This window comes from Triticum dicoccoides, chromosome 6A, assembly GCF_002162155.2.
Source record: "Triticum dicoccoides isolate Atlit2015 ecotype Zavitan chromosome 6A, WEW_v2.0, whole genome shotgun sequence".
In the NCBI taxonomy this organism is placed as follows: Eukaryota; Viridiplantae; Streptophyta; class Magnoliopsida; order Poales; family Poaceae; genus Triticum; species Triticum dicoccoides.
The window spans coordinates 35,400,430-35,412,876 of NC_041390.1; the positions used below are offsets into that span (position 1 = coordinate 35,400,430).

At 46.0% G+C, this 12,447-nt stretch overlaps 1 long non-coding RNA gene and 1 pseudogene across 1 annotated transcript; both read left to right on the top strand.

The window, feature by feature from the left end:
* The first annotated feature begins 318 nt into the window (after window positions 1–318).
* LOC119315579 lies at window positions 319–8,060 on the top strand (annotated as a pseudogene).
* Window positions 8,061–10,982: 2,922 nt separating this feature from the next.
* Window positions 10,983–12,032, top strand: LOC119315154. Its single transcript, XR_005152598.1, has 3 exons — window positions 10,983–11,135; window positions 11,476–11,656; window positions 11,921–12,032. It is a non-coding gene; the product is annotated as an uncharacterized LOC119315154 (long non-coding RNA).
* The last annotated feature ends 415 nt before the right edge of the window (window positions 12,033–12,447 follow it).

Consider the following 12,447-nt stretch of genomic DNA (forward strand, 5'->3'; position numbering starts at 1 on the left):
CACTAGAACCGGGCCAGGTGACCTCCGCTTCTCGCCATGGACGGCATGGAGTTCTTCTTCGAGGATTCTGGAGCTGGGTAAAGTTCTCTAAAAATTCCTATTTCGCGCCAAAGTTTCCGCTGATGGGTGTGGTTTTGTGAACTGGATTTCGATTTTGGATTGTAATTTCCCCCCGTCTTGTTCTTATAAGAGTCAGATCTGGCTGTCCTCTTGACTGCCTTCGCAGGCTCGTGCCGCGCTTGGACGGCGGTGACGTCCTACGATATTTAGTTGTCGGGGTGGACCTGCCTGGTGGCGGCACCAGTGGGAGTGCTGACGCTGACGAGGTCTTGACTTCTTCTCTGCCGATGGGGCTAGTTGGAGGACTGAAGCATTACGAAGGGCGCGAGGATACAGGTGAAACAATGCTCACTGGGAGGGGGCGCGGCTCGTCTGATCTTGGCGGCGAAGGTGTGGGCGACTCCTGCGAGATAGGCGATACAGAAGTTGCATCTGGCGCCGAGGATAACGATACAGTCGAAGAGGGCGTCGCAGTGTCAAACGCAAATCAGTCTTGTTGGACCAAGAGGTAATTTTACTGTTCCCTGAACTTTTAGCCTCTTCGCTGGTTTTAATGATTTTGCCCTGATCTAGAATTTATGCCTATCGGTTTGGCTAATAGATTTGCTGCGATACTGTTTATCTCATGGCTTGTCTTACTAGTCGCTGGACCAAAACCTGAAAATTACTGAAGTATATGAGTATTGTAAATATCTGAAAAAAGTACAATAATCTAGCAGCACCAGGACGTTCATGCCCCAGATGCAGGATATGCTATGTCGATTTCAAGCCGTGGCTAGCGTGCCCAGATTACAGATAATGAATGATTTTGCAGACTGAAAAAAGAAAACCCATAACCATCTCTTGTTTTCTTTTTTTGGTCGGTACAAGTGATTTTTTTTTGTGAATTGCTTGATGATAAATGTATAGCTATGTTCGAGACACCATAACCATCTCCTGTGTCATCTATGGGCAGCGATATTATGGTCGCCACTGTATTTGCTTTTCTTTCAAACCAATTGAAATCTGATTGGGTTGTGTGCCATTCTTCGCAGGGTTAGAGTTGGGAAAGCGGCTGATGTGAGGGAGCCCAGCTCTTCGAGGATGACTGCCCTTGAAGCTTCTGTCCGTGCATTTGTCGATAAAAAATCTGGAAATGTTGTCAATCCGTCTATTGGGACTAGCTTTGATTCTGACGAAGAGGGCTACGAGTTTTACAATCTGTATTCATGGGAGGTCGGTTTTGGTGTCCGCTATGCAAAAGGCCGTTTGAATGTACACCGGAAAAAGTGCATGCAAGAGATAGTGTGTGCCCGTGCGGTGAGTAACTAGGCAGAACAGCATTCTCTTGTATTTTGATGCTTCTGTCACATATATTTACTAAAAAAATTGGCATGTCTTTTGTCTGCATGCTTGTTTCCTGCAGGGTAAGCCATTGCAGGCCAACAGTCGGTCAACGAGGTGTGGCTGCAATGCCATGATAAGACTGCTGAGGTCGGATGATGGTGGATGGCATGTATGCGAGCACATGTCAGAGCACAACCATGCTTTATCTGTCATTTGTGGAGAGAAATTGCACTGCAAGTCGCACCGACACATAGATACCTATACGAGGGACCTGGTTAAGCAGTTGAGAGAGAATAATATTAGCATTAGCAAGGTGTATAGTGTTGTAGGGAGTTTTTTGGCACGATTAGGGACGTCCCATTCACGAAACGGTCCTTAAAAACACTATGTGGAAAACTAAACCGGGAACAGTCGCTAAATGATGCAACAAAAACCATAGATGTGTTCAACGACATGCGGGAAGAGGACCCAGAATTTAAATACAGTGTCCAGGTGGACATGAAGGGCAGAATTAAGACACTGATGTGGGCGACTGGTAGAGGCATTGAGCAGTTCAAGTGTTTCGGTGATGTTGTGACGTTTGATACGACCTATAAGACAAACTTGTACGACATGCCATTTGGCCTATTTGTTGGTGTTAACAATCATTTCCAGAGTGTCATTTTTGGAGGTGTACTGATGAGTGATGAGAAGGTGGAGACTTTCAAGTGGATATTCACACAGTTCTTCCAAATGCTAGCAGCGCCACAGCCTAAAACTATCTTAACAGGTAACACACCCTGCGTAAAAACAGAAAAAGAATTGCGCATTGATTTACATCAATATGCTGTGATCCGTCTTATAGGTATAAAAGTTTAATGCTCTTGCTTGATTTTCTATATTGTTGATATAGACCAAGCTCGTTCGATGGAAATTGCAATAGCTGACGTGATGCCGCGGACTGTACATCGTTGGTGCAAATGGCACGTACTCAAGAAAGCAAAGGAGAGCCTTGGAGCACTGCTTGCAAAAGGGAGTGAATTCAAGCCAGAGTTCAGCAAACTAGTCCACCATGCAGTTAGTATTGATGAGTTCGAGAATGGGCGGACTTGCATGTTGGAGAAATATGGGCTGCAAAAAAATGCATTCCTGACCCAGCTGTACGAGGTGAGGGGGAAGTGGGCAAAGCCATACTTTATGGGTGTATTCTGTGCGAAAATGACAAGCACACAACGAAGCGAGAGTGCAAACCACCTTCTGAAAAGATATGTGCCACCGGGGTGCCCCATGCACTTGTTCATCAGGCAATATGAGAAGATGCAATTTGACCGCGATTCCAAAGAAAGTTACCAAGAGAAAAGGACAAAACTGGTGAGATGCAATTGGTCCCTATAACATAAGAAACAACTGTGATTAACGAATACTAAAAGTCTTTTGTTATATGATCATCATTTGCAGGGTGGGGTTGTCCTGAAGCAAAATATCCCAATTGAGGTACATGCGTCGGAGGTGTACACCAGGACAATGTTTGAGAAATTTGGTGAAGTGTTGTATGGATGTGGATCTTATGACCTAATAGAAGTCAAGCCATGCTTGGAGTACATTGCTAGGCACATCAAATTTCAGTCAAGGGAAAAATGGTGCAAGAACGAGTTTGTGATCACTGTGAGCGAGGCAGCCGACGAGTCCAAGTGTGAGTGTGGGACGTTTGAGCACTATGGAATGGTGTGCAGCCATGCGCTTAAGGTGAGTTATCGCACATCCTCTTCCTTAATTGCAATATTTTTTCTGAAAATCACGGCAAGCTCCCTACATTTGCTATAGATAGTTTTGAAAGCACCGGAATAATGACTCTGTTTTTCATGGATGCTGGTTTTCAGGTGATGATACACCTAAAACTGTGTGAGCTCCCTGCAAAGCATGTGCTGAAGCGATGGACAAAAGATGCGAGAGATATACTGCCGCCAGAGTATTTGCGCTACCAAAAGGATCATGGGCCGCTCAAGTATTCCTCTCGCTGACACAACACTTTATACCTCTTGGCGCTGGATGTTGTTAAGTTAGGTGCCAGCAATGTGGAAGCATATGCTCTTGCTGAGGAAAAACTGCGACATGTCAAAGTGCAGCTGGAGCCAGTTGCTGCTGTGAGGGATGGACTTGGGTTGTCTGATAAGGAGCTGGCCGTAGATTCAGCGGGTTCTGGCGTTGGTAACAAGCAGCACTTTGGTCGACCTAAGTCTGAGCACACCATTTCACAGGGATCGGATGTGTTCCCAGCTGCATCAAAGAAGTGGCCGGCTGGGCGCCCTACAACCAGCCGTGACAAGGCTCCATATGAACAACCATCAAAGAGGACTAGGTTTTGTTCAATATGCAGACTTCAGGGGCACAAGAGCACGACATGCCCTGCAAGGGGTGATGTGCCAAAGGCGCCCCGGAAATCTCCTCGCTGCTCAAAATGTGGTTTGACTGGGCATAGGAAGAACACATGCAGCAACCCCCCGAAAGTATGAAAATTCAGAAATTTTAGTGTTTTTTTCGTTGTTATCCTGATGGTATGCATTTGTCTCTGTGACCCCTCTGCTGTTAGAAGCCATACCTAATTTGAACATCTAGAAAAGCGAGGGTCGTGCACTGTGTCTGGCACTATCTGTTTGCTTATGATGTCGACTCATCTCAGGCTGTTGACACATTTGTTTAACTTCCTGTCTTAAGTCAATTAGAAAAAGATCGTGTGCTATGGGCAAGCTATTAAGATTCTCATTAATATTTCATCTCTTTCTCTGTTGACAAAATTGTTAAATTTTCTGTTTGAAGTCAGTTGGAAAAAAGATTGTTTGATGCGCATAATATTGTCTCACATTGTGAGTTAACCTTGGTCAAAAAAATCATTCTCTTCGTTGACCCTCCGCCGCGTAAAAATGACGGGAAAAGAAGCTTGTACGTATGAATGATGAAAAATTGTGCTGCAAAAGCAGTGAAAGCCGAAAAAAATACAAAGAAATAAATTGATATGCTCAAGAAAAACTCCCACTATGTTGAAAAAAAGAAATAATTGAACAAGGGTGGCAGGAAAAAAAACGATGCATGCATGGGCCGTATGTGTGTCGTTGGGGGCATGCTTCGATGGGCTGGAGTGCACTTTCGGCCACTGGGTTGAAAAATTCCCATCACTGGATGTATAGTCTGTCTGCGGTTTTGCGGTCTTGCGAGAAAAAATAAAGTAAATATAAGTTATTGCGGATTGCCTGCTGGGAATAACCAGGCATGCAGCTCCTGCATGCTTCTGACCGGCCATCTGGGTGAGCCATGTGGTGCTCTTCGTCGGTGAGTGTTTTTTCAGGTGGTGGTAGAAAAAACTCACCTGCCAAAAATGGCGGCGTGCTTTTCCCACGCCGACGCAGTGTGGGCACGGGAGCGTTTCAGCTTGATTGCAAAAATAAAAAGTGTTATATCTTTTTTGTTCTTTTGCCATTAAATTAAATAATCTATTTTTTTAGACTGTGTGTTTGCGGCGTGTTCGATTTTCAATATATTTGAGCCCGAAACAAAGGGATTGACGAAAAAATGTTTTCTTTTTGCTTTGACGTATTGCATGAAGCAGTGGCGATGGGAGACCAGTGGAAATCACTATCGTCGGAGGGGGGAAACCGCTCCCTTGGGGGTCCGTTCCAGCCAGTACCACTCAAGGCGGTGCCACCGGACCATGGGAGCCACTCACCAACTGGCTGGCGGACCTTGTTCAGTCGATGATTCTTATTAAGCGGGAGAGGCATCGTCCTGCGGGAAAACTAACGCTCTGTACCGATGCTCTCGAGGCTATTAAGATTTGAAATGCCTATTGCTATCGAAAGGTCTAACCTTTACGGGCTTAGTACAACCGTACTCGATGGTGGCCTTTTATTATATCGCTGATGCCTCCTTAGATGAATCGGCCCAAAAAGGTCAAAAAATTGACAGCGAGATCAATAACTGCATGCTGGATAGGGGGGGGGGGGGTTAAAACAAACCGAAGATCCCGAGATCACATAAACATGGGCTCGCAGCGCCTTACCACCCGCTGGTATAACCACTCGTTGGTTACCAAAACGGCCACCCCCATTTCATTCATTTCCTTTTATCGGCAGACTGGTACTTTGACGTGGAACATCTTTTAAAACCCACGGTACTCATCGATGGTTTACAACAAAAATGTTTGTTGAGTTGCAATCAGTCGGCTAAAGATACGTGGTTTAGAGTTTTATTTCAGAAATTATGCTCTGAGGTTGGGGAAAGGTATGTACAACTTCGGCGCACCGTAACAATGTAAAAAAGGGAGAACACCCCAGAAAAAAAATCCAAGTTGAAAAAAGACATGAGATGTGTGTGTTTTCGGATATTTTTTACGGGGTGACTGCTTGCGGGAAATCAGAGGCTGCACAGAAAAAACATTTGGCCATATTGGTGTTAAAAAAACCTATTCATATTCTCGAGAGCTACACAAAAAGAGAAAAGGAAAAAAAAGGGTATGCATGCTGGTCCAGATAGTGCAATAACCGTTGGAGGGACCCATGGCGCGAAACAACTGTCTCTGAGTAACTCGGCAAAGAGATACCCCCATACTCGGCAAAGAGAAGCCGCCATTGCTGCGCTTCCAAGCTATTCACTGATGAGAGCTGAGAGGAGGAGAAGGATTGGGCTGTGCTGAAATGGCAGGCTGCTGTTCTCCGTCGGTATAAGTAGAGCATTTCCCCAGCGGTCTGATCGTCAGACCCAACGTTCGGATTCCAAACGGCTAGCTCATCGGCTTATCTCTGAACATGGGAGCGTGAGCTTGCCCATGTTCGTCAGTGAGTGGATTAGCTGCTAGCACTGCATGCACATAATGGGTGGATCGATGGCACGTCTAACCAGCCTGCCATGCATTTTCATCAGTCCTGGGATGCTATTGTACGAAAATACAGAATACGGTGTGGCATATATCATTGCCAGCTCGAATACATGTCATTAAATGCGTTGGTGCAGCTGCTAGATGCGATTACAGACGACTAGGATACCGAGCTGCATGGAGCTCGTCCGCCAAACGGCATTTTCGAAAATTTATACCGTTTGAAAATAGAACATCGGAAGTTTATATTGGTATATTTTTTATAATATATGACTTGTATTAGGTTGGTCAAATTGACGACCTAGGGGTACGCGCACGCCCTATAAACTGAGAGAAAGGGAGCAAAATAAATGGGTTCCACAAGCTCAAAAGATGCGTAAAAATACAAAAACAATCCGAAGCGGCCTCTCAAATACATGGTCAATAAAGGGCATTCAAGTATCCATGATCTTGGGACAAAGCAAATCCAGTAAGTTGTTGAATCCATGAATAGCTGCAATCACTGAAGAATCAAGGAGTCGACACAAACTACCTAAGCCTTGGCGGACCAAAAGGCATGCCATAGTCAAAAGGATAAGAATTCTCATATGCAGAAGTATCAGTTCCCCTTGAGCAGAATACCGAGTGATAACAAATGTATCATATGCACAGAGTGAAACTGTATGTAATGGGAACTTTTAAACTGAAAGCCTATGGGGCAACAATTGCTTCTCCCACAACAGACAGTTCTTCTTCCTCGTGTTATCGCCCTCGAATCTTCTGTTGCAATACGCTTCTCCTGAACCATACAGGGAAGTTACCGAAAACATCAGTATGTACCTTATCATTCTTGTCTATTTCCTACAAATCATTTTTATGAGTTGTTCACTATGAGAAACAATCTCAGGGAAAAGCTAGATTAATGACCAAAGAAATGAATTATAGACCAGTACGTAGTATGATTGAATTATTAGAGAATCTGACTGCTATAGAAAATGCATTTAGTGAAACTGGATTATTATCTTCTTAAACCAAAAGAGAATGTATGGCTATAACAAAAAGGATTCCAGATGAGAAAAGAAATAACATAATGATCAAGAAATGATGGCAGAAGAGATACAAACACAAACCTGATGTTGCTAATAGATGGTTGCAGATGCATGGCTCTACCGATTTCATAAGAAACATCTGTAGATTGCATAAGTTGGGTCGTTTAGGGTCTTTCCTATAAAAATAGTAGCATGTGCTCCAGTTACTTCCCCAGCAATACTCTTCTGCGACGCTACTCTTCTAGCAAAAATAATAACTTAACAACTATTCTTCAATTCAAAATCATTCATGAAAACCCATGGAAGTCCAGACTTCTTTGCCTATGATTAGCCCTACAGCCTGAAGATTTGCACTGAACTCATCGTCTTGTTGCCTGAAGGAAATTTAGTGCGAACATCAAGCAGACTGTACGAGCTTCACAACAACAATAGCAGAGTGCATAACTTGGTAGTTTCATATTTAACATCTTCAGGCCCCGCTAGGGCGACACGGGGGCGATCTCGCGCCGCGGCCCCTCGTCGTCACCACGTTCCTCCTGTCCTCGCCGCTGCCAGAGGCTAGCGCTGGGCAGGCCCTGGGCGCAGCCAAGGAAGGTGGCGGCGGGGAGCTTCTCGCGCTCGGGCAGGCGCATGGATCGGATCCGCCAGATCCGTCCGGCCCGGGCATAGGGTTTGAGGCGGCGGCCTCTGCTAGTGAGGGCGGCGGCGTCCGGGAGGCGGGCGGCGCTCACCAGAGTTGTGGACCGCATCTTCTCGGCCGCGCGGGCGGCGAGTTGGTGGTGGATGCGGGCACCACGTGAAGGGATCCACTGCTGCTCTCCTTCGCCAGATTTGAAGACGGCGCCCCGTGATGCTGCTTCCTCCTCGTCAATCCGGCCGGATCCGGTGGCGGACTGCGCGGATGTGGGGTTGCGATCTCTGGATCGAAGTAATTTCTTGGCCGACTGCGGCGGCCACGATGCCGGCGGCACCCCAGGCGCTGTTTCCTTCTTGAAGGCGGCTTCGAGATCCAGCTCCCTCCCCCTCGTCCTCCCCCTGCACCCGGGTGAAAACCCACAACTTTGGTTGGGCGGCGGCGGTGCCCGGCTCCGTCACCTTCTTGGAGGCGCCACTTTGGGTCCGCGGGGAGGTGGGACAGCTGCAGCGCGTTCTTGGCGTTCCTGATGGCGGCGGTTCTCTTTAGTGTTGTCGCTTCGCCATGGCGGTCGGCTGGTCCGGCTCTCGTGGTGATTGTGGTACCCAACTCTTCGCCGTGTCTTCCTGGGGTGCTCCTGTCCCGTTCAGAGAGGCTGGAGGTGGAGCGGCTTCATCTTGCACGGAGCTTCGGTGGAGATGTCAAGTCATGCCTGACCGACAGGTGCTACGCTTTGTCATGCCTGGTCGGCAGGTGCTACGCACGATAAATCTTCCAAAGACTTCAAGCTGTGTCGGCTGGTGGTACTTGGCAGCATGGTGCTGAGGTGTATCAGTAGCGACCGCGACGTCCTCAGATGTTTGCGCGCAGGGAGGAGATGCCGTTGGGCGCCTTGGTGGCGTCGACGATAGCTGGACCGAGCAAGGTTGATGCATTAGTACAGTTCTGAAGATGGAGCGGTGGAAGTTGGTGGCGGCGGCCTCTGAGTGCACGCCGGACCGGTGAGACCCATGCCCGGCAGGCGTCCTGGATGGGATCTCAGGTCTTAGATGTTAGGTTTGGCTGCGATGTCTGTTTGGTATTAGGCCTAGGCTATCTACGCCCCTTCATCAACTGGATAGAGTGGCTTAGACGGCGGCTTTAGTCTTACTGTTGTATTACTTTGTAAGGTTTGTGAGAATAATTAATAAAGTGGCCGTATGCATCGCCCAGATGCAGAGGCCATGGGTCATCTTCCTTTTCTAAAAAAATAAAAAATATTAACATCTTCTACTTTGATATTGTTTTGACAACTCGATGAAAAGGCTCTACAGAATAACATGGTTACAATTAACAGTCTGACGACCTAATGCAAGCATTTCCTTCTGACAGGGAACCGACTCCACACCATAGGTTCAAGAGCTTCCAGGGGACAGGGGCGGCGCCAGGGGTCTTCTTGGGTATTCGGTTGAATACCCAAGATTTGGACAAACCATTTAAATTTTATATAAAACAAGTGATTTTTTTTGCAAAACAGTGATGATTTAGGCAAAATGAATACCCACCCTTTAGAACCTGGCGCCGCCACTGCCAGGGGAGGCCACCATCGAGAAAAGCTGTTTCTAAAAGGAGGAACTTAATGTGGAAGAGCAGAGACTACAATTGATAAGGACGGTCTGAGGGAAGCCTGAGGGCACGGTTGTAGGTGGTGGCGGTTTCGGCACATCACTTACAAGTTGAGACCCGTGCATGTTTATTTTTATTTTTCAAGCGCCATGGTTTGCCACGGCAAAAAGGCAAGGAAGGCCTCCAAGTAAGAAGGCGGGTAATGCCTCCAAGTGCATACCTTCTAATTAGAGCATCTAATTAATTTGAGTCTGTGTTTCTAATTCTTAGTCATAAGCCTGAAATAATATGTCCATTTGTCACCATGAACCTGCAGTTTTTGAAATAAATGAGTTTTGTTCCGTATGAACTGATCAAAGACGACCATTGATTTTATCTTGGCACTTGACTGAGTGAGAATGTTTGAGAAAGGATGGTAACGGATCTGGCTACACATTGCCATTGTTTTCTTTTTGCAAGGAAAACATTTCAAAAGTCCATTGGAGTTTCCACACTCCTTTTTTTAACCAAAGGATCAGTGTCCTCCCCTAGTTACACAATAAGTGGTGGCAAAAGAAATATCATTAGCAACCGTGAGGGTGATAGACTAATAAGAAAGTGCAGTCTGCATTCTTTTGACCAAAACTATTCATATTTCTGCAGTGCATCTATCCATTAGCAGTAATAACATTGTTCCGTAGTTTTTGCGGTATTGGTGGCTAATAAACAAATTCCTGAGGGTAACTCTTTTATAGAATTGAAGTTATGGCAAGCTCAATTCATCAAACAGTTGGAATACATTGCCAATGCCAGATAGCAATCAACAAGGGCGCATTCAGACTGATAAAGGGAAGTGCAGATTGAACCTGAGAAGCAAAAGGAGTTGTTGGCTGGATACAGTACTACGGGCCAGTTCTTTTGAGCGGCTTAAAAAATAAGCTGCCTCTCCCCAGCTTAAAAAATAAGCTGCTTCCAAAATTCATGGAGACTTCTAGATTAGTAATTCCATAACTAGTTGAGAAGCCCCAATAAATAAGGGAGGGGGCTTATGACAAAAACTAGGGAGGAGGCGGCTTATTTTTTAAGCCGCCAAAAGAACTGGCCCTACAACTCGTTGTCGATCTTGATGGAGATTCCCAGGTCCGGCCACCTACAGGGCATTTGTATGCTGCGTCTGCCGCGTCGATGGTTCGACATAGCGCCGACTGCATCATCTCCTTTCCCTTCCCCCATGTTCTCTATTAGTTGGTGGTTGTACGCTGCTAGGGCTGGATGTACGAGCGAGCTTTTAGGCTCGGCTCGAAGCTCGCTCCAGCTCGGCCTGTTAGAGCTCGGCCCGATAGGATAATTAGGCGAGCCGAGCTATGAAAATAGGCCCGATTCCCGACCGAGCCGAGCCGAGTTTTGCCTGGTCCAACTCGGTGACTCGTTCAGGCCCAGCCCAATCCCGTCGGCCTCGCAGGGCGTTAGGTCACAGCGAGTGTGCGACGCAATTTCCTCACCCTTCTCCCTTTCTCTGGTCGGCGCCGCCACCCCTCTCCTCGCCGCGCCGCAAGCTGCACTCATCGGGCGCGGCACCGACGGGGACGGCCGACGCCGCTTTCCCTCACCACAGCAGACACGTCTCCCCTGGTTTCTCACCGAATGACATGAGTAGGTAAGCAATCTCCTCTGTCCTTCCCATCCCTAGCGCTATCTACCTGCACTGGCGCACACACACGAAGGAATTTGATGGATGTATCATGGATGGATGCTTGTGATTGTGGCTAGAGGTCGCAGCTAGCTAGGAAACGCGATGGATGGATGCTACACGAATTTAATGGATGGATGCTTGTGCTTGTTGGATGGAGAGTGCAGCTTGCTAGGATGGATGCTGCACGAATTTGATTGATGGAGTGATGAATTTGCTTTGTGATTCATTGTGTAGACTGGTTATTTTATTATCTATGTAAATTTGTGTTGATGATTGACCATTTGTTCTTTGCTGATGTGTGCAGAGCCCTGCCGTCGCAAGAATGGACAAGGAAAAGGGGAAGAAGAGGAGCTTGGTTTCCATTATGAAGACTAAGCCGCTGTCCTGGCCTTCCGGGAAGCAAAAGGGGAAGGGCTACTGCATCACTGCCGAGGAAGCGGGCGAAACATTACAACAATGTCCCGCTCGCTGAGTTGATGTTTAGGGTAAAACAAACTTCGCAACGTCCAAGCTCATGTGTTTGCTGTTTTTGCTATCCAAAGGTCAAATATATGCAGGTGCGCAAGCTCATGTATGTGTTGTTTTTGTTATCCGAAAATCAAATATAAGTTTGTACAAGCTCATGTATATGCTGTTTTTGGTATCCAAAAGTCAATATATGTTTGTACAAGCTTATGTATGTCCTGTTCTATCAAAAAGTTGAATATATGCGTGTCTAAGCTCAAGTGTGTGCTGTTTTCGTGTGCTAGGCAATGAAGCATGATAAGCAAGCGGAGGAGGATGATGAAGAAGAGGACAAGGATGATCAAGATACTCTGTTTGAGGAGGAAGATTCTCATTTTGATGTCAAACCGCTAAGTGTTATGCTATATAAAATTGCATTGTTTGGCTGTCAACGTTCAATATATTTGCTGTATAAAGTTCAAAGGAGGTATTGTCCAAAATTAAAAAGCAATGCTGCCCAATTCTTTGTTTGACATATTTGTTCCATTTCCTCTACACTTTTCATAGAAGAAAGCTTATCTTTCGTCACTATGCCTATTTTTAAAACCATAGACTACTAGATGTTGCATTATTAGCAATATAGACTGTTGTCAATATTTGTTTGTCTGTCAACGTCCACTATGACCATTTTTTAAACAATTTCCTCTACATTTTCTCATTTTATATGTCAAAGTGGTAAGTATTATGCTATGCAAAATTTATTTGTTTGGCTATCAATATTTGATGTTTTGCTGTGTAAAGTTCAAAAGTAAGTGTTGTCCAAAATTCAATA